The sequence below is a fragment of the Callithrix jacchus genome, chromosome 12, assembly GCF_049354715.1.
Source record: "Callithrix jacchus isolate 240 chromosome 12, calJac240_pri, whole genome shotgun sequence".
In the NCBI taxonomy this organism is placed as follows: domain Eukaryota; kingdom Metazoa; phylum Chordata; class Mammalia; order Primates; family Cebidae; genus Callithrix; species Callithrix jacchus.
The window spans coordinates 121240112-121258755 of NC_133513.1; the positions used below are offsets into that span (position 1 = coordinate 121240112).

Genomic DNA, 18644 nt, shown 5'->3' on the forward strand with positions numbered 1-18644 from the left:
CTCTAGAGGTCATTTGAGGAAATCATGCCTAAATGTGTAGTTTAGAGCAACGGGTGCTCGTGTCTATGGCAACTTTCATCAACTTGTGTTGTTCTGAGTGTCACAGTGGTATTTGTTCATCTCTAAAAAATCTGGACTATTTCAAGATGATTTTTAAAGTTATTTATAAGGAGAGATTGCCTGGCTGCCAATCTCTCGCACTTCCTGTAATTCTTGTGGTGAGGCATAAATTGCTACTCCTCTCCTAGGGGCGTCTCTGCCACCGGCCTGGCGGGCATTGGGGCTCCATCCTGCAGCTCTTTGTCTGTGGATTCAAGAACCTTCCCATCATCTTCTCCCATGCAGGAGGGAGATGGCTGCCTTCTGGGACCTCCTGGCCTGCCTCTGACTCTAGGTTGAAAGAAGGTCGGTGAAGGTCCCACCGCAGTGAGACAATGGGGTGGTCACAGGGAGGCTCCACCCACCAATGCCCCAAGCCCCAGAAGTCCTGCACAGGAGGCTTCCAGGCCAGATGAGGTGCCTCTGATTTTATTTGTTCAGACAGATGGTATGGGAGAGACTCAACCACTTTATTCGTCAGTTCGTCAGCACTTCCCAAGGGGATTTTGTTGGTCTTCTCCAAACTCTCGTAATTCCGGGCCTCCTCAGCCTCACATTTGCTAGTCTCAGAACAGAGTTAGGGAGGCCTGCTCCTCACAAGCTGGACAGGCAGACTGGAGTGACCGTGCTCACTGCTGGGGTGGCAGTATTCGGCATGGTGCGTGGGTGTGTGTGGGTTAACCTGGCTGTGGACTCTGGGTCGAAGGAGGAGGAAGTAGTTCCTATGGGCTTGGGGCTGGGAAGTCTAATAAGAAGCAGTGGCGCTGCCTCAACAAGCGGGGTATTCGGGCATAGCAGAACCCAAGGGCATGTGAAGTTGTTCCTGTCAGAAATGTGAGTCAGCCAGTGGCCAAGCCTGGACTTTGGGCCAAGGTGGAGAGTGGCAGCAAATCAGGATCCTGCTGCTGGAAGAGCTGAAGTCCATGAAAAGGTACTGCACAGGGGGCCTTATGAGAATCCGGGGACCAGAACTGGGGTATAAAGTGGGACTCTTAATTCTAACAGTAAGACCACAGCTGTGGTGTCACATGTCACATGCAGTATGACAGTCAGGGATGGATGAACAGCTCTGGGAGGTACTTGGTAAGTATTGATTGGATGGCTAAATGGTGGGTATGTGGGTGGATGTATGGACAATGGATAGATGGATATGTGGATGGATGGATGGAAGGATGGACAGACGGACGGATGGATGGATGGACGGGTGGATGGATGGGTGGATGGACGGGCGGACGGACGGACGGACGGATGGACGGATGGATGGATGGACGGATGGACGGACAGACGGACGAATGGACGGATGGATGAATGGATGGACAGATGGACAGATGGATGGACGGATGGATGGACGGATGGATGGACGGATGGGTGGATAGGTCAGTAAATTATAAAAGTAGGCAGAGACGGGATCATGAAGGCCCTATAAGGAATTTGCACATAGTAGAAGGTCATTTGAGGAGTTTGAGCAGGAGAGTGACAAATGGAGCTGTGTATTTGAAAGATCTCTTTGGCTCCATGTGGATAACATGTTGGTGTAGGTACAAGACTGGAAGCAAGAGACTAGCTAGGGAGTTGTTGCAATGAAAGAAGCTAGTGGCATATAATTAGGTGGGTGGCAATGAGATGGAGAGTGTGGGCAGATTCCACACATTTTTAGAAAGCCTGAAGATCAGGAATCAGTGACTGTTCTTTAGATGTGTGGGGAAAAAGCAGGAGGGATCTAGAATGACCCCCAGTGGGCTGGGCAGCTGGGGGGATGGTGACATCTTCTATCAAGGTAATGGGAGAAAGGAAGAGGAGGCTAGGGATGGATCATTGTGACTGTCATGGGCCAGCAGCATCTTGTGGTATGGATCTGTCTGTGAGCCCATCTGCTTCAGTGGACCTCGGGGAAGACCCTCCAGCTTCCTCACTCCTCCCCTGCACCCCCAGAGCTTAGTACAGTGCCCAGCACCTAGTTGGTTTTCGAAGTTATTGGACTAAAGAGTGAATATAGAGCTGGGATTAGACAGTCTTTTAGATCATTCCGGCTGGGTGCAGTGGCTCAGGCCTGTAATCCCAGGACTTTGGGAGGCCAAGGTAGGCGGATCAAGAAGTCAGGAGTTCGAGACCAGCCTGGCCAACATGATGAAACCCCGTCTCTACTAAAAACACAAAAATTAGCTGGGTGTGGTGGTACATACCTGTAGTCCCAGTTACTTGGGAGGCTGAGGCAGGAGAATGGCTTGAACCTGAGGAGGTGGAAGTTGCAGTGAGCCAAGATCGTGCCACTGCACTCCAGCCTTGGCAACAGAGGGAGATGCCATCTCAAAAAAAAAAAAAAAATCATTCCCTGCTTAGTTGTGCTGCTGTAGCAACATGCACACATGGGGGTGAGGGGGTGACTTGAGGAACTGGCAGCTCAATGTGGAGAAGTTTCCAGGGCAGGCAGGTAGAGGTGAAATGGCCTCTGCGCCTGATCTCATACCTGAAGCCTGAGGTAAACATGCCAGCCAGACTTTGGGCTCATTGCCCGTGGACACCTGTGTCTCGCTATCTGCTCTGGGCTCTCCTTTGAGGAGGGCCCTGTCTCAAAACAAAAGTCATAAACAATGAATGCTACGCTTCAAAGGAAGCTAATGTATGGAGTCTGTGTCACCTGCCTCCACAGGAATGGAGTTTGGCAGTGATCCGAAGACTCACTGTCACAACATGTCCTCAGGGAAGTAGGTCATACGTCCCCGGGTTATTCAGAGAGGCCTCTGAGTGTGAGATGTTTGGACTGAGCAGGGCTTTCTTTCTCTCAAGGCTCCAAGGGGCAGGCCATCAGGTCATTTGGTTTTTCTCTCAATGATATGTTTTTCTTCTCAAGATTCCTCACCCCTCTCTCTTCCTCTGCTTGTTCCGAGGTAAACGGATACAGACATGCATTCTCTGTTTTATCCTTCACCATTGCTAAACCCTGTGGGGTCACTGGCATTACGGAGTTTTCTTCTGGTCATACGTGTTGTAGCTCATGAAGAAAAGGTTGTAAATCACGTTTTCGATATGTTCTGCCTTTGACCTACTACAACTTCGTGGAGTATCCATCCGCTAGAGAGCTCTCTGTGGGTCTCTGAGAGGCATTGGTGTGTGGCTCCATCTAGCATCTAAAGGTGAAGATGCCCAGGATGAGATGCAGGAGGAGCACAGCAGAGCGGAGGAGGTGGCTGGAGAACGTTAGGTGCTGTGGGGTCAGTAAGTGCCTGCCAGAGAAGCATGCAAGAGCTTGTCTTCTGGCTGAAGACAGCAAGGGTGCAGGCTGTGTGGCTTCCTCTTGGAAATATTCATTTCAGAGTCAGGAAGGGGACAGAGCTCCTTCAACAGCAGGTGTGTGAGGGGGGAATCGGGCAGAGAGTTTCGTGCTGACAGGAGAAAGGGGGATTTCTCTTTGCTCACTGTAATTCCGGAAATATATTTGCTTTCCCTTACAATTCTGAGACAGAAGCAACTCAGGGAGGTCACCAGCTGACCTTCAAAATGAGACTGTCGAGCTGCTCTTGGTCAGCTTCTATTGTCAGAGGTCCAGTTTAGAAAGCTTCCACAAACTCTGCACATTCTCAGCAAACCCACGACAAAAAGCCTTATTTCCTACACTTTGCTTGTCCTGCCTCAAAGAGAGTTTCATTTTCTTTCTTTTTTTTTTTGAGACAGAGTTTCACTCTTGTTACCCAGGCTGGAGTGCAATGGCACAATCTAGGCTCACCGCAACCTCCACCTCCTGGGTTCAGGCAATTCTCCTGCCTCAGCCTCCCGAGTAGCTGGGATTACAGGCATGTGCCACCATGCCCAGCTAATTTTTTGTATTTTTAGTAGAGACGGGGTTTTACCATGTTGACCAGGATGGTCTCGATCTCTTGACCTCGTGATCCACCTGCCTCGGCCTGCCAAAGTACTGGGATTACAGGCTTGAGCCACCGCGAGTTTCATTTTCTTGATCCTCTCTCCCAAAGATGTGGAAACATCGTGCTCTCCATTGGGAAAACTGTCCCTGTGACAAATACAGTGGCATAAATGAAATTACATTTCTTCCAATTAGTCCGTATTCCCACTAAAGGATAAATGCATAAAATGCACTGAAATCCTCTAATGATTCAAAATAAATATATGTCTCTATTTAATTTAAATAAGAAATTAAATTATCTATTTAATTCATTTGAAACTCTGCAGCAGTGCCCAAGTACAAAGAGAAAACATGCATCAAAATGCTGGGAGAATGAATGGCTATTCTTGTATATACCATTTCACTGACATCGATAACCTACTATGTGGCTATCCGTGTATGTACCATTCCACTCACGTCGATAACCTACTATGTGGCTATTCGTGTATGTACCATTCCACTCACGTCGATAACCTCCTATGTGGCTATTCGTGTATGTACCATTCCACTCACGTCGATAACCTACTATGTGGCTATTCTTGTATATACCATTTCACTGACATCGATAACCTACTATGTGGCTATCCGTGTATGTACCATTTCACTCACATCGATAACCTACCATGTGGCTATCGGTGTATGTACCATTTCACTCACATCGATAACCTACTATGTGGCTATCCGTGTATGTACCATTTCACTCACATCGATAACCTACTATGTGGCTATCCGTGTATGTACCATTCCACTCACATCGATAACCTACTATGTGGCTATCCGTGTATGTACCATTCCACTCACATCGATAACCTACCATGTGGCTATCCGTGTATTTACCATTCCACTGACATCGATAACCTACTATGTGGCTATCCGTGTATGTACCATTTCTCTGACATCGATAACCTACTATGTGGCTATCCGTGTATGTACCATTCCACTCACATCGATAACCTACCATGTGGCTATCCGTGTATTTACCATTTCACTCACATCGATAACCTACTATGTGGCTATCCGTGTATGTACCATTTCACTCACATCGATAACCTACTATGTGGCTATCCGTGTATGTACCATTTCACTGACATTGATAACCTACTATGTGACTATCCATGTATATACCATTTCACTCACATCAATAACCTACCATGTGGCTATCCGTGTATTTACCATTCCACTGACATCGATAACCTACTATGTGGCTATCCGTGTATGTACCATTTCACTGACATCGATAACCTACCATGTGGCTATCCGTGTATGTACCATTTCACTCACATCGATAACCTGCTATGTGGCCAATTCTGTTTAAGGCCCTAGGAAGAAAAAGAACTCTCTGCCTTCATTTTGGAGCCAATAATTAAGGATATAAGCACAAGGATGTTTATGAGGGCAAAAAAAATAAAACACTGCATTTGAAATGGCAAGGCCTGTCAACAGGGAAAGGTTGAAAAGAGATTGATTCTGCATCTGCATTAGGGAGCAGTCTGCAGCCCCTGGAAGGTATTCATCAGGCCTTGAGGGTTGGCGGGGAGGGATTCCTGCCACGCGCTGGTAAGAGAGAATGAGACACACTTGCATATTGCACCCATGCGTGCTCGCTTGTCTGTAATTGTGGGTACAGGGTGTGCACAGTCACACTGCAGGTCACAAAGATAGCACAGAAGCACAGAGTGAAAGTGGGGACAGAAAAGGGGAGGAGTAAGAGAAAAAGAAACAGTCACGGGCATGGAGGCTCATGCCTGTGATCCCAGCACTTTGAGAGGCCGAGGTGGAAGGATCACTTGAGCCCAGGAGTTTGAGACCAACCTGGAGAACATCATGAGATCCTGGCCCTACTAAAAATAAAGCCAGACGTGATGGCATGATGGCTTGTGCCTGTAGTCCCAGCTACTTGGGAGGTTGGGGCAGGAGGATCCCTCGAGCTCAGGAGGTTGAAGCTACTGTGAGCCATGATTGTGCCAGTACACTCCAGCTTAGACAGCAGAAGGAGACCCCATCTGCTAAAAAAAAAAAAAAAAAAAAAAGCTATATGTTTCAAAATATCATGCATAGTGTGATTTGTATAAAATTGCATATGCACAGAGAAGGGTTTACGTCAGATACGGCTACTAAAATGTTACAGCACTTCAGTTTTGCTTTAAAAAAATACTGTTGTGGCTTGTTCAATTGTTTTTATAACAAGCATTTTACAGTGATCACATTTACTTCGTGGTTGGAAAGAGGTTATATGGAAAATTAAATAAGTGTAGATTTTAAAACAAAATAAATAAAAGTTCTCAAAGCTATCTGCTTTTAAAGTGGGCCAGACTCACCTGCATTCAAAAGCTCCTCTCCTAGGAAAACCTCCCCTGAACTGTCTCCTTCAACTCTTAGGAAATAGTGCTGAGGTGTTGCCATACCCTGAGGCCCGTTCTCCCCTGTGCTGTGTGTTAGAAGTCTGTCTCTCGTTCTAAAGAATTCAGGTTTGTCCTGTGGGTTTACATTTTATTTATCTCTGAATGCTTACATCCTCTGATGCCTCACATTCTACCTTGCCTTTGGACAAATTTTCACAGCATTTAAGAGGTATGCTCTTTAAAAGGTATGTTCTTACATATTTTTTCTATGCCTGGCTATTCTGCCATATGTTGGAGGCCTCCTTTCCCTGGACCACTCCATGACCACCCGAGGGACCCACAGCATGCCAGAGCATCACCCGCCATGTTCTTTTATGGAAGGGATCTGGACTGGAACACATGAGCTCGAGAAAAATCCTGCACTTAAAATTCAGTCTGCAAGCTGAACTGGCATTGTCCTGCCGTGTGATGGGCAAAGGTCAGAGTCTCTGGAGTACAGGGGAGTGGGTCAGGGAGTGTGGGACTTCTTAGCCAACCCTAATTAGAAGGGCTGAGCCAACCCCCCAGTAAATTCCTTCTCATGTGACAGAATGGGGAGTAAGATGGGAGAGGCCCATCAGCTAAGTGTGAGCCACACCATGAAGGACGCCCCATGCCATGCCCAAGGGTTTGGGTTCTCTTCTGGGAGGGGTGAAGAGTTGCTGAAACTTTTGGGCCCTATGGATGCTTAGATGTGTGTTGGGCCACTCCATTGACCCCAGGAGAGCAGATGGGGAAGCGTGAGCTAAGGCTCAGAAGACCAGCGCAGAGGCCTGAGCTTGGGGATGCGGACACACCATCACCCCCTCTTTTTTGTTTGAGAGAGACTTTACTTTAGGTCAGTTTTAAGATCACAGCAAAACTGAGTGGAAAGTCGAGATTTCCCATATGCCCCTTAACCCTGCACACACACAGAATCCCCACTCTCCATATCCTAACGTCATTAGCACCCAGAGTCCGTAGTCTGTGTTGGGGCTCACTCTTGGTGTCGTACATTCTATGCATTTGCACAAATATGTGACATGTATCCACCACGGCCATGTCATACAGAAGAGTTTTACTGCCCTAAACATCCTCTGTGTTCTGCCCATTCATTCTCCCTCCTGTGAACCTGGCAACCACTGATTCTTTTACTGCCTCCATAGTTTTGCCTTTTCTAGGATGTCATGTGGTTGGAATCATATAATATGTAGCTTTTTCAGATTGGTTTCACTTAATAATATGCATTTAAGTTTCATCCCAGACTTTTCATGAGTTGATAGTTCATTACCTTTTAGCACTAAATAATGTTTTTATTGTCCGGATGTACCAGAGTTTGTTTAGTCAGGCACCTACATCGTGATGGTTAATTTGAGGTGTGAACTTGACTGGATTAAGGAATACCTAAAAACTTGGTAGCAGTATTTTGGGGTGTGTCCTTCTAGAGGAAGTTAGCATTTGAGCCTGGGCAAATTTGGTGGAGAAGGTTCCACCAAATTTATGGGTGGGCAACATCCGATCTTCTGGGGACCCAGACATGACAAAAACAGGAAAGGTGACTATGTCAATCTGTCTGCTGGAACTAGGATACACCTTGCCTGTCCTGACCCTGGACAACTCCAGGCTCATCAGCCTCTGGGCGCCAGGACTTAACCAGTGTCCGACCCTAACACACCCTCTGGTTCTCAGGCCTTTGGCCACGGACTAAGAGTTTCACCAATAGCTTCATGGGTTCTGCAGCCTTCAAACCTAGACTGAGCCATGCTGCCTCTGAGCCAGGGTCTTCAGCTTGGAGATGGCCTGTTGTGGGACTTCTCAGCCAACCCTAATTAGAGGGATTGAGCCAACCCCACATAAATAAATCCCTTCTCATGTGTCTAGCTAGCTCTGCATAGTCTAATAGTTCTGTCTCTCTGGAGAACCCTGGCTAATGCAGATTTTGGTACCAGGAGTGGTTTTAGAGGAAACAATTTTAATTTTTGGTTTTGGGGTTTCTGGAATTGGCTCCGTAACCTGTTTAGAACTAACAATGCTGGAGACTCTACCTTTAATAGCACAGAGAACACCGATAGCTCACATGCTTACTGTTTGTAAATATGCAACATAAAGACATCGATACTCCTAATTCACCACTTATAAAAGGCAAGGAATTTAGAGACCTTGTACCTGATACGTTTGAACATTTGAGGAAAACCAAAGCATATACTAACATTGGTTGGTTGCTCCTAGAGCAGCTGGACCAAGTAATGAAAGAAAGGGGCAACCTCCGCTATTCACATGAATGACCTGAGTTTCTACATGTGCCCTGGGTCAGAATCTTCTCTCCCATAGCCACAGGGCTGAAATTGTGGAAAATCAAACACAAGCCCTTGTCATTCAATTGACTGGATTACAGTGAAAGCTGAGTCTTGGCCTTGCAGAAATTTGAGATGGGGAAACGTGGGGAGGCTGTGATGAGGCTAGGGACATTGAGCTCCAAAATTCTGACGAGTCTTATTTGCCAGAAGTGACCTCCCTATTCCAAAAATAAATCTCACCTCCGCCTGAGGGGATTAACTCTGAGAGGACTCAGCCTCCCCTGAGTCAGTTGCCAGTCAAGAGAGTACTGAGTCTCTCTGGACCCACCCCCACCAACCCTCTTTGCTTCTAGACCTGTAACTAGACTCAGGTTCCAGCAGCCCCTACAGGTGAGGGATGCGTTGTGTCCCATGAAGAGGTGGCTACATTCCAAAAGAACTATTTTGGTTTTCTGATTTATACAAGCAGAAATCCAGGGAACGTGTGGGAATGGATGTTAAGGATGTTGCTAACAGAGACGTAAAGGGAGTGGACAGAATTTATTGATATGGACCAACTAAGCAGAGATCCCCATTTAATACTGTGGCTCAGGGAGTTCCAGGAGGTGCTGAGTTTGTTTGCATTGGTTGGCTGGAATGTGGGTCAAAAGATGGTCCTCCTGAGTTGGAGATGCCTGATCTCCCTTGGTTTACTTTAAAGGAAGGGATCCAGAGGCTTAGGAGAGTTGGAATGCTACCGTGGATTTGTCACTTAAAACCAACTCCCACACACTGGGAAGGTCCAGAACACAGGCCTTTCACCAGAACCTTGAGAAACAGATTTTTAGGGGGAGCTCCAGCATCCCTGAAGAGCTCTGTGATTGCTCTTCTCTGTAGGCTGGACTTTACAATGGGAATCTCAGTCACTCAACTAGGAAACATAAATGCTATGGGAATAATTGGGTCCTGGGATGGCAGGACCCAAGTGGCAACACTGAACTGTCAAAGGCAAGGTGGACGTAGTTACCGTAAGGTACAGGGCAAAGCGACCATCAAAATGGTCTGACTCGTGTAGGTCTACGGCACTGGCTAGTTAATTGTGGTGTTTCTCAAAGTGAAATAGATACGAAGCCTACTAAATTCTAACGTGATCTGTATAAGCAGAAAACTTTCAGGTTAAGTGCACAAAAGTCCAACTCAAATCATGAAAACTGAGAGTCAATGGCTCTTCAATCCATTCCCAGGCTTGAGCCAGTTTATAGACCCGGAACGCCTCGGATGAAGGAGAGAGTAGGTTCCCTCCAGGAAGGACTCTGGTAGACTACCAAGAACGCATACGGTTCATCTTTCTCCCGTCTTTGCACAAAGGGATCTATGGCCTTTTACCGTGGTAACTGTGTGCTGGGGAGAGGGAAACAAACACATTTTGGGAAGTACTGGACACTGGCTCTGAACTGACACTGATTCCAGGGGACCTGAAACGTCACTGTGGCCCACCAATTAGAGTGGGGCTTATGGAGGTCAGGTGATCAATAGTGTTTCAGTTCAGACACAATTAACAGTGGACTCAGGGGGTCCCTGAACCCATCTAGTGGTCATTTCCCCAGTTCGAGATGCATAACTGGAGTAGACACACTCCACAGTAAATAGTAAATGAAAATAGTAAATGAAAAACATGACCTGGAGGGACTGCAGAGATTCGTGCCACCATCAAAGACCTGAAAGATGCAGAGGTGGTGATTCCCACCAGACCCCACTGAACTCTCCTATTTGGCCTGTGCAGAAGACAGAGGGAACTGGGAGAATGACAGATGACAGTGAATTGTAGTAAGTTTAACTAAGTGGTGACTCCAATTGCAGCAGCTGTACCAGCTGTGATTTCATCGCATACCTGGTACCTGGTATGCAGCCACTCATCTAGCAAATGCCTTCTTCTCCATTCTTGTTGGGAAGACCCACCTGCAGCAGTCTGACTTCAGCTGGCAAGGCTGGCAGGATACCTTCACTCTCCCACAATCGTGTTTGCAGGGATCTGGATCACCATTCCCTTCAATAAGGTATCACACTGGTCCACTGTATTGATGACTGAAGGAAATTATGTATACAGTGGTCCATTTCCAAGACGAAGTGTCTTAAATCAGCTTAGGTCAGCAAACCACATAAAATCATGACCTGTGAGGTGCTTGCTAAAGACAAAGGGAATACAGAATGGGTAACAGAAAAAGGCAGTTTGTCAATACCAGCTGTGCCCATGTAACCAGTTACAGAAACAGACTGTTAGGAGTATTTCCTCCCTATTTTGTTAACAATATGTGCATGTGTATAGAGGCCTATAGTAAGCAAAGGTCTTTGTTTTCATTCCTCTCTTATTCTTTTATCATGTAGAAAGATTTTTTGAACTTATATTGTATTTAAGTGTTGTTAATTTTGTATCGTAGTATTTAAGTCATGGGATATAAGGAGAAGAGTGAACATCACCCAAAGACTTTAACTTTTTTTCTGAAGAAGGAATTGTATTCATCTGTTTCCACACTGCTTTTTAAAAACTACCTGAGACTGGGTAACTTATGAAGAAACGAGGTGTAATTGACTAACAGTTCTGCAGGCTTAACAGGAAAGGAAGCACGACTGGGAAGCTTCAGGAAACTTACAGTCATGGTGGAAGATGAAGGGGAAGCAAGGACCTTCTTCACACAGTGGCAGGAAAGAGAGAGAAGGGGGGAGTGTCATGCACATTTAAACTATTAGATCTCATGAGAAATCACTCATTATCATGAGAATAGCAAGGAGGAAATCCACCCCACGACCCAGTCACCTCCCACTAAGCTCCTCCTCCAAATTGACATGAGATTTGGGCATGGACATGAATCCAAATCATATCAGGGATGAATGCGTTTTTGGTTGTATGCAGAATAGTTGCATCATGTCAGGTGAAACTATTACCATGTTATTGTCTTCTTTGCAAATTAAATATAGGTTTTAGAAGATGCATCTAGGTGCCAAGTTGACAAGGGGTGGGCTTGTGATGGTTAATTTTAGGTGTCGACTGTATTAAAGAATATCTAAAAACCTGGTAAAAAACTGTTTTGGGTGCATCTGAGGGTATTTTCAGAGGAGATTAGCATTTGAGTCCACGTGGACAGAGTGAGAAGCCGTGCCGCCAGCATCCCAGGGACTCCAGCACCTTGCAAACAGCCTGTCAAGGGCCTTCTCAGCCTCCACGATTTGTGAACCAATCTCCCAATAAATCCCCTCTCGTATGTCTATATGTTCATCCTATTGATTTCTGTTTCTCTGGAGAATCCTGACTAATACAGACATCTTGGCTGCTTCCAAGTTTGGGCAATTAAGAATAAAGCAGCTATACATACATATGTGAATTTTTGTGTGGACGTAAGTTTTCACCTCATTTGGGCAAATGCCAAGGAGTGCAATGGCTGGATCATATGTTAAGTATGCTTAGTTTTGTAAGAAACCACTGAACTATCTTACAAAGTAGCTGTACCATTTTGCATGTGCACCAATAAATAAGAGTCTCTGTTGCTCCAAATCCTCACCAGCATTTGGTGTTGTCAGTGTTCCGGATTTTGGCCATTATAATAGGTGGGTGGTGGTGTCATATTGTTGCTTTAATTAGCAGTTTCCTAATGACAGATGATGATAAACATCTTTCTGTATGCTTATTTTCCATCCATGTGTTTTCTTTGTTGAAGAGTCTGTTCTGGTCTTTGCCTGTTTTTTTAAATGTGATTGTTTATTTTCTTATTGCTGAGTTTTAACATGTGGTGTTTGATTTCCTGTTCTTGTGTCAGTTTGCTGAGAATAATGGTCTCCAGATTCATCCATGTCCCTACAAAGGACATGAACTTATCATTTTTTATGGCTGCATAGTATTCCATAATGTATATGTGCCACATTTTCCTTGTCCAGTCTATCTTCAATGGGCATTGTGGTTGGTTCCAGGTCTTTATAAATCTTATACATATTTCATTAGATTTATGCCTAGGTATTTCATATTTCAGATGCTAATATAAACAGGGTTGTGTTTTTAATTTTAAATTCCACTTGTTTACTTCTGGCATACAGAAAAGTGACTGACGTTTTTGTGTTAACCTTATACCCTGAAATCTTACTATAGTTACCTACTAGTTCCAGGAAGGTTTTTTTATCCTTTCAGATTTGTTAAATAGATCATCATATAATCTATGAACAAAACTATTCGGATTTTTTTCTTCTTAACCTGCATATTTTTTATTTTCTTTTCTCGTCTCTTTGCAATAGCCGTGACTTCCCATATGATATCAGAAAGGAGGGTCAAGGGAGGACATTCCTGCCTTGTTCCTGATCTGAGTGGAAAAGTGTCTGGTTTCCAACCATTAGTGTATGACATTAGCTCTAGAGTTTTCATAGCTGTCCTTCCTCACCTTGAGGAGCTTTCCTTCCGTTCCTTGTTTGTTGAGAGTTTGCATCACGAGGCAGTTTTGAATCTTGTCACAGGTTTCTTTTGCACCTGCTTTTGTGATCACGTGATTTTTCTTCTTTAGCCTGTTGATGTGATGGATTACATCAATTGATTTTCAAATTTGAATCAACTTTTTATACATGGGATAAATCTCACTTGGTTATGATAAATAATTATTTTTAAACATTTTGAATTTGATTTGCTAATATTTTGTTGAAGATTTTGCAGTTATGTTCATGAAAGATAATGGTCTATGGTATTTTTTTTTTCTTGTAATACCTTTGGTTTTGGTATTGAGGGTAATGTGGGCCTCTTACAATGAGTGTTTCCTATGCATCTATCTTCTGGAAGAGATCATAGAAAATCGATTGAATTTCTTTCTTAAATATTTGGTAGAATTCACCAGTGACCCATCTGTGCCTGGTCCTTTCTGTTTTCAAAGTCTATTAATTATTGATTTGTTTTCTTCAGTAGACACAGTTCTGTTCAAATCATCTATTTTTTTATTATTATTATTTTTTTTTGAGACAGAGTTTTCTTTCTTGTTGCCCCAGGCTGGAGTGCAATGATGTGATCTCAGCTCACCACAACCTCTGCCTCCCAGGTTCAAGTGATTCTCCCACCTCAGCCTCCCAAGTAGCTGGGATTACAGGCATGCACCACCACACCCAGCTAATCTTGTATTTTAGTAGAGACGGGGTTTCTCCATCTTGGTCAGGCTGGTCTGGAACTCCCGACCTCAGGTGATCTGCCCACCTCAGCCTCCCGAAGTGCTGGGATTACAGGCATGAACCACCGCACCCAGCTGAAATTGCCTAAAAAAACAAACAACAACAACAAAATGAAAATCCAGGTTAATGACAAGTCAGGGCTTGAGGGGAGTGGAGAAAAACAATGCCAGAGTTTTCTAAAGCTTACCCAGTTCATGCAGTTGCTCATTCATTCATTCACTAATTCACTCAATAGCCACCCACTGGACCCGTTTACCAGAAATAAATCCTGCCTCAAGATGACAGCCTATGCCTTTCTTATGCCTTCCTGGGCATTTTCTTGAATCGCTTTTATATTTTTTTGTTTTTAATGTGTAAATATACATCCCCAATAATTCAGACTCATTGATTTATGCTTTTTAATAATTTTTGAAATAAGTTTGACAGAAAGTCACCTTCCTGAATTTGCAAAGAAAATGATTGCCAGGCAAATTTTAAGCAGAAGTTCATTGTGGGGAAGACGCTGTGTCCAAAGCCACACACTTTTCAACTAGTGTCTTCACCTTCCCCATAGTGTTGAGGGCACAACCATGGAGTCAGACCTTTCCCAGTATGATCCTGGGTCAACTACTCGACAGCAGGGTGACTTAGGATTGTCTCCTTGTCTCTTTAATTCTCCTTTCCCTCATTGTAAAGTGCAAATAATAAGACCCACCTTGCAGGCTGCTTGTGAGGGTCCATGAGATATTATGAAGCTTCTAGTACAGTGCTCGGCAGGGCACCAATGGGAGCTCTTATCTTTATTATTAATTCATTCAAAGGGGGATTACTGATACTCTCTGTAGTGATTTAGGGGAGGTGACGATATCAAAGCTAGTGCCCATCCTCATGGAGAACACAATCCTTTGGGGAAGCCAGGACAGATGCAGATTATTATGACGTAAGATGGGAAGTAAGAAAAGACCAGAGGAAATCAGTGAGTGGCAGGCGCAGGTCAGAAAGGAGACTAATCCCTCCAGCTTGGGCATGCTCGCTGGCATGCAGGTGCCCCAGGGGCTCGAGGTCCTGTTGCTGAATGATCAGACGGTGGCCTCTGAGGTGGACGTTGAAGGACAAGGCTGGCTATGTGTGTGACATTGGACCTTCCTTCCTGCTGCGTGTGCTGCAGATATCCAGCAAGTGAGTGCTGGTCAGATTCCAGAGAGAGAGTTCAAGCAAATGCACAGCAGCAGGAAAGCCTCCTCTACTGTTAATAGCAAAGATTTCTTATTTGCTCATTTGAAAGATCCTTTGTCAAAGTCTTCTGGCCTCGGGCCTTTTGATCACTTCTGTGTCCTGTGCACTTCAGTCTGGTGGATTCTTTCTTGCTCCAGCACTCAGCTCTGGCAGCCGTGCCTCCTGGAGTCTGGTCTGACCGCTCCCTGCACCTTTACCTGGCCCCCCGTGAGCCTAAGCTCTTGGACTGCTCCACCTCTCAACAGCCCCAGAAGTTGCCATAGCCCAGATCTTGCTCTGATTTATGAGCATTTAGCCGTGAGTCCAAATATGTGAGGCTTTTAATAAAATACAGAAACAAGTCGTTCCCACTCACCCTTCCTCTCGGCTGTTATTTTCCATTCAGATGATGCCAAGGAATTGGCTTCTCTGGGCAGAGCTGGGCCTTTGCGAGGGGTCTTTCTCATCTACACGTGTCCAGCATGTATGTGGCCTTCTCCTGGGGCAGAGAAGTACTTATTTCAGCCCACACAAATGAAAACGATTAACATTCAGCAACATATCCCAGCTGCAGTCTAATGATTTCCTATGGTTGTTGGTGACAGCGTCCCCTTTTTGGAGCGGGGCTGGCCGGAGGCAGGATGAGAACAGTGTGGGCTTGTTGGGGAGGTGCTGTAAGGCACCCAGCACGGAGAACTGAAAAGGCTTCTTTAGAAGCTTCTCTTTGGGGCAGGGTGGGGGTGAAAGAGGCTATGGTAAAGGCCCACAGGGGCCCGTGCTCTTCTCTCCAGCAAGGGGGAAGGGGGGCCCCCAGGAGGCCCCTGGGGTGGCCTGAAACTTGAGCATGAACTGATGCTGGCAGGCACAAGCCTTCTCCATTTCTTCACAAGGGTGGGCCCCCCTTTCCCCCAGACTGCTCGGTGACCCCTGTGCATAAGCGCTCCACCCCCCAGAGAGAGAAAGCCGGCCGCTGGGACTGCCTGGCCTTTACTGTGCGACTCTCTCCAGCGTCTGTCCCTTCCTACCTGTCACTGCACTTGGTAGTCACACATTCATTTGTACCTAGATGTATTTACTCCCCGCAAGGTTACAGGCAGCACTGAGGACCCAGGCTGTGTTGTTCATGCTCCGCCACCAGGACTGGCAGGGCCGGGCACCCCGGGGCACTCCCCAGGTGCCTGTGGAGTGAATGGATGAGTGAATGGATGTGTGAGTGAAAGAAGACATGAAATTGGCTGGCCCGCAGTTCCCACTCAGGAGATGCTGGCTCCCGGGTGGGAGAGAGACTCCAGTTTTCTCTGGGTATTGCTGGGTTGTTTTAATTTCATTCAACAATAGGACTTTATTATCTGTTTTTTTAAAGCTCTAAATAACAGAGAGAAGCACAGTAGGCGTTCTGTTCTTCCAGGCCTTCCAGGCACTCCCCCTTCAATCTCTCCTACTTTTTATCCTTTAGTAAAAGTGCTCCATTTTACTTTTTTTTTTTAATTTTGTTTCTGAGATGGAGTTTCTCTCTTGCTGCTCAGGCTGGAGTGCAGTGGCGCGATCTCAGCTTACCACAACCTCCCTCTCCCAGGTTCAAGAGATTCTCCTGCCTCATGCTCCCAAGTAGCTGGGATTACAGGCATGCACCATCACACCTGGCTAATTTTGTATTTTTTAGTAGAGATGGGATTTTTCCATGTTGGTCAGGCTGGTCTCAAACTCCCAACCTCAGGTGATCTGCCCACCTTGGCCTCCCAAAGTGCTGGGATTACAGGCGTGACCCACCTTGCCCAGGCTCGGTTCTATTAATACTCTCTTCAGGTGAGCCACAGGATCAGTGCAGGCCCTCAGGTTTTAAAATCTTCCATCTGGTGTTCAGACTCTTTCCTGTTGAGACCACTCCTTGCAAAGATGATTGCACTTGAAGTTGAATCCAGCACAACTGTAGCCCGTCACCCCCTCCCAGCTGGCAGGGTATCCTTTGCTTTTATTAAATTTAAACTTCTAGGAATATATTTTTATAGATAATGTTTCTAGCTGTCTTTAAGAGTTCATGAAGTTCTAAGTTCCACTTTTTTTTTTTTTAGCCCTTGGCTAACTGTGGACAATTCTCAATTATAAGGTAAAGATTTACGTCCTTATCAAGAAGCCTCGCTGTCTCAGAAACTCTTCATATTCAAAGGGCACTTGCATTACCTGGCAATTACTCTTTCTTGATGAGACACAGGTTGATGATATTTGGGAATATGGCTCCGGGGAGTACAGACTCTGTCTAAGTAATGATTTTGAAAAACAAATCTCTCTGCACTGGTGAATGCCACGAAGAGTTTCATTTTCAGTGAGCACTCGCAGTCAGTTGTCTAGCTGGCAGAAGGCAGGCTCATCAGGGGGTTCCTGGCGTCGGCATTCTGCTGCTGGAAGGTCGGGGAGCTCTCCGGACCCCACAGAAACAGCTGTCTGTGATGGACAGGGACTGTGCCGCCAGCCTTCCTTTTACTCTCCCTCTGACGTGGCATGAAAGCATCTCAGTTTTAAGCATCTTTTTCCCCAATTTCTCAGAACCCTTGGAAGATCTTGCATTTGACTTCCAAACTTCAGTCCCATTTCTTACTAAGTATGTCACTACTACAAGTTGGCCTTTTTTTACTTCCTAAGAAGTGTCTTTAATTTGAACTTCCATAATCATATTTTTATAATTATCAAATGGCAGGAAATAGATGCTGACTCTGTTAATTTTATCATTCTAAATGTCATAAGAATAGCAAGGATCTTTAAAAGACAAAAGAAGTTCTTCAGTTGGGAATTCCCATGGTAACTAATACAGCTCCATCTTTTTTTTTCTTTCTGTGGCTGTGTTAAGTATTTAAATTGATTTACATCCCTGTGGAAATGTGAAAAAAAGCCTGGATTCCATAGATCCATTCCACCTGGAGTTTGGGGGTTTTGTTATAAGCCATGTCCTTCTTTTGATTCCTTCCTAGTATCTGCAGTGGAAGATAAGAGTCCGCCCCCAATCAGAAGCCGTTTAAGTTTCCTTAACTTAGGAAGAAGTCATGATTTACCTTTGTATTCCTATTGCCATTGATATTAAAAAGCGTAACCATATAAATTATCTCATTTTGTATTGCTCTTACACTTTATGGTGAACAATAAATATAAATGTATTTTAGTGGCCAGATATTAGAGGATAACAGTGGCTTAATCTGAGCTACGTGTGGAGCCCCTTCCAGGTGCAGTGATGGTCTGAGCCTCTGAACCTCGTATCTGCCCCGCTCCTGCTAGACAGCATCAGAGATCTGCTGGCTCAGGGTCCAGCCAGTCTCCACCTCTTCCTGGAGCAGGACACTGCACACCAAATTCACTGGTACTGCAGCCACAACCCTGGACATCTGGACACGTGCATTTTCCCATCATCTGCCACATTGACCCTTTGCCTGACCTCCTCCTGGCCTTAGGTCCGAGGTCCCCAAGGGGGCCACATATGCCTCTGCAAGGCTGCAGGTCCCCCACAATGGTAGACAGGTGCTCCCAGCTGAACACAGTCATGACTCCCACACTCGCTGAAAAGGAAATGAACGATAGTAAGCGTGGATCCACCGATCTCCACTAAGCTTCACGGCAACCCTAAAAAGAGGA

At 45.5% G+C, this 18644-nt stretch overlaps 1 protein-coding gene across 10 annotated transcripts in view; it reads left to right on the forward strand.

The window, feature by feature from the left end:
* PTPRE (protein tyrosine phosphatase receptor type E) overlaps nt 1-18644 on the forward strand; it is a 186966-nt gene that overhangs the window by 35172 nt on the left and 133150 nt on the right. For 3 of the 10 annotated variants that reach the window (XM_078346777.1, XM_078346772.1, XM_078346776.1), the window contains exon 1: nt 253-6820. The exons of the other annotated variants lie outside the window; for them this stretch is intronic. The gene's annotated coding sequence lies outside the window, so the exon portion shown is untranslated. Of the gene's footprint in view, nt 1-252; nt 6821-18644 lie in introns of those variants that run through there. 10 annotated transcript variants of the gene reach the window in all.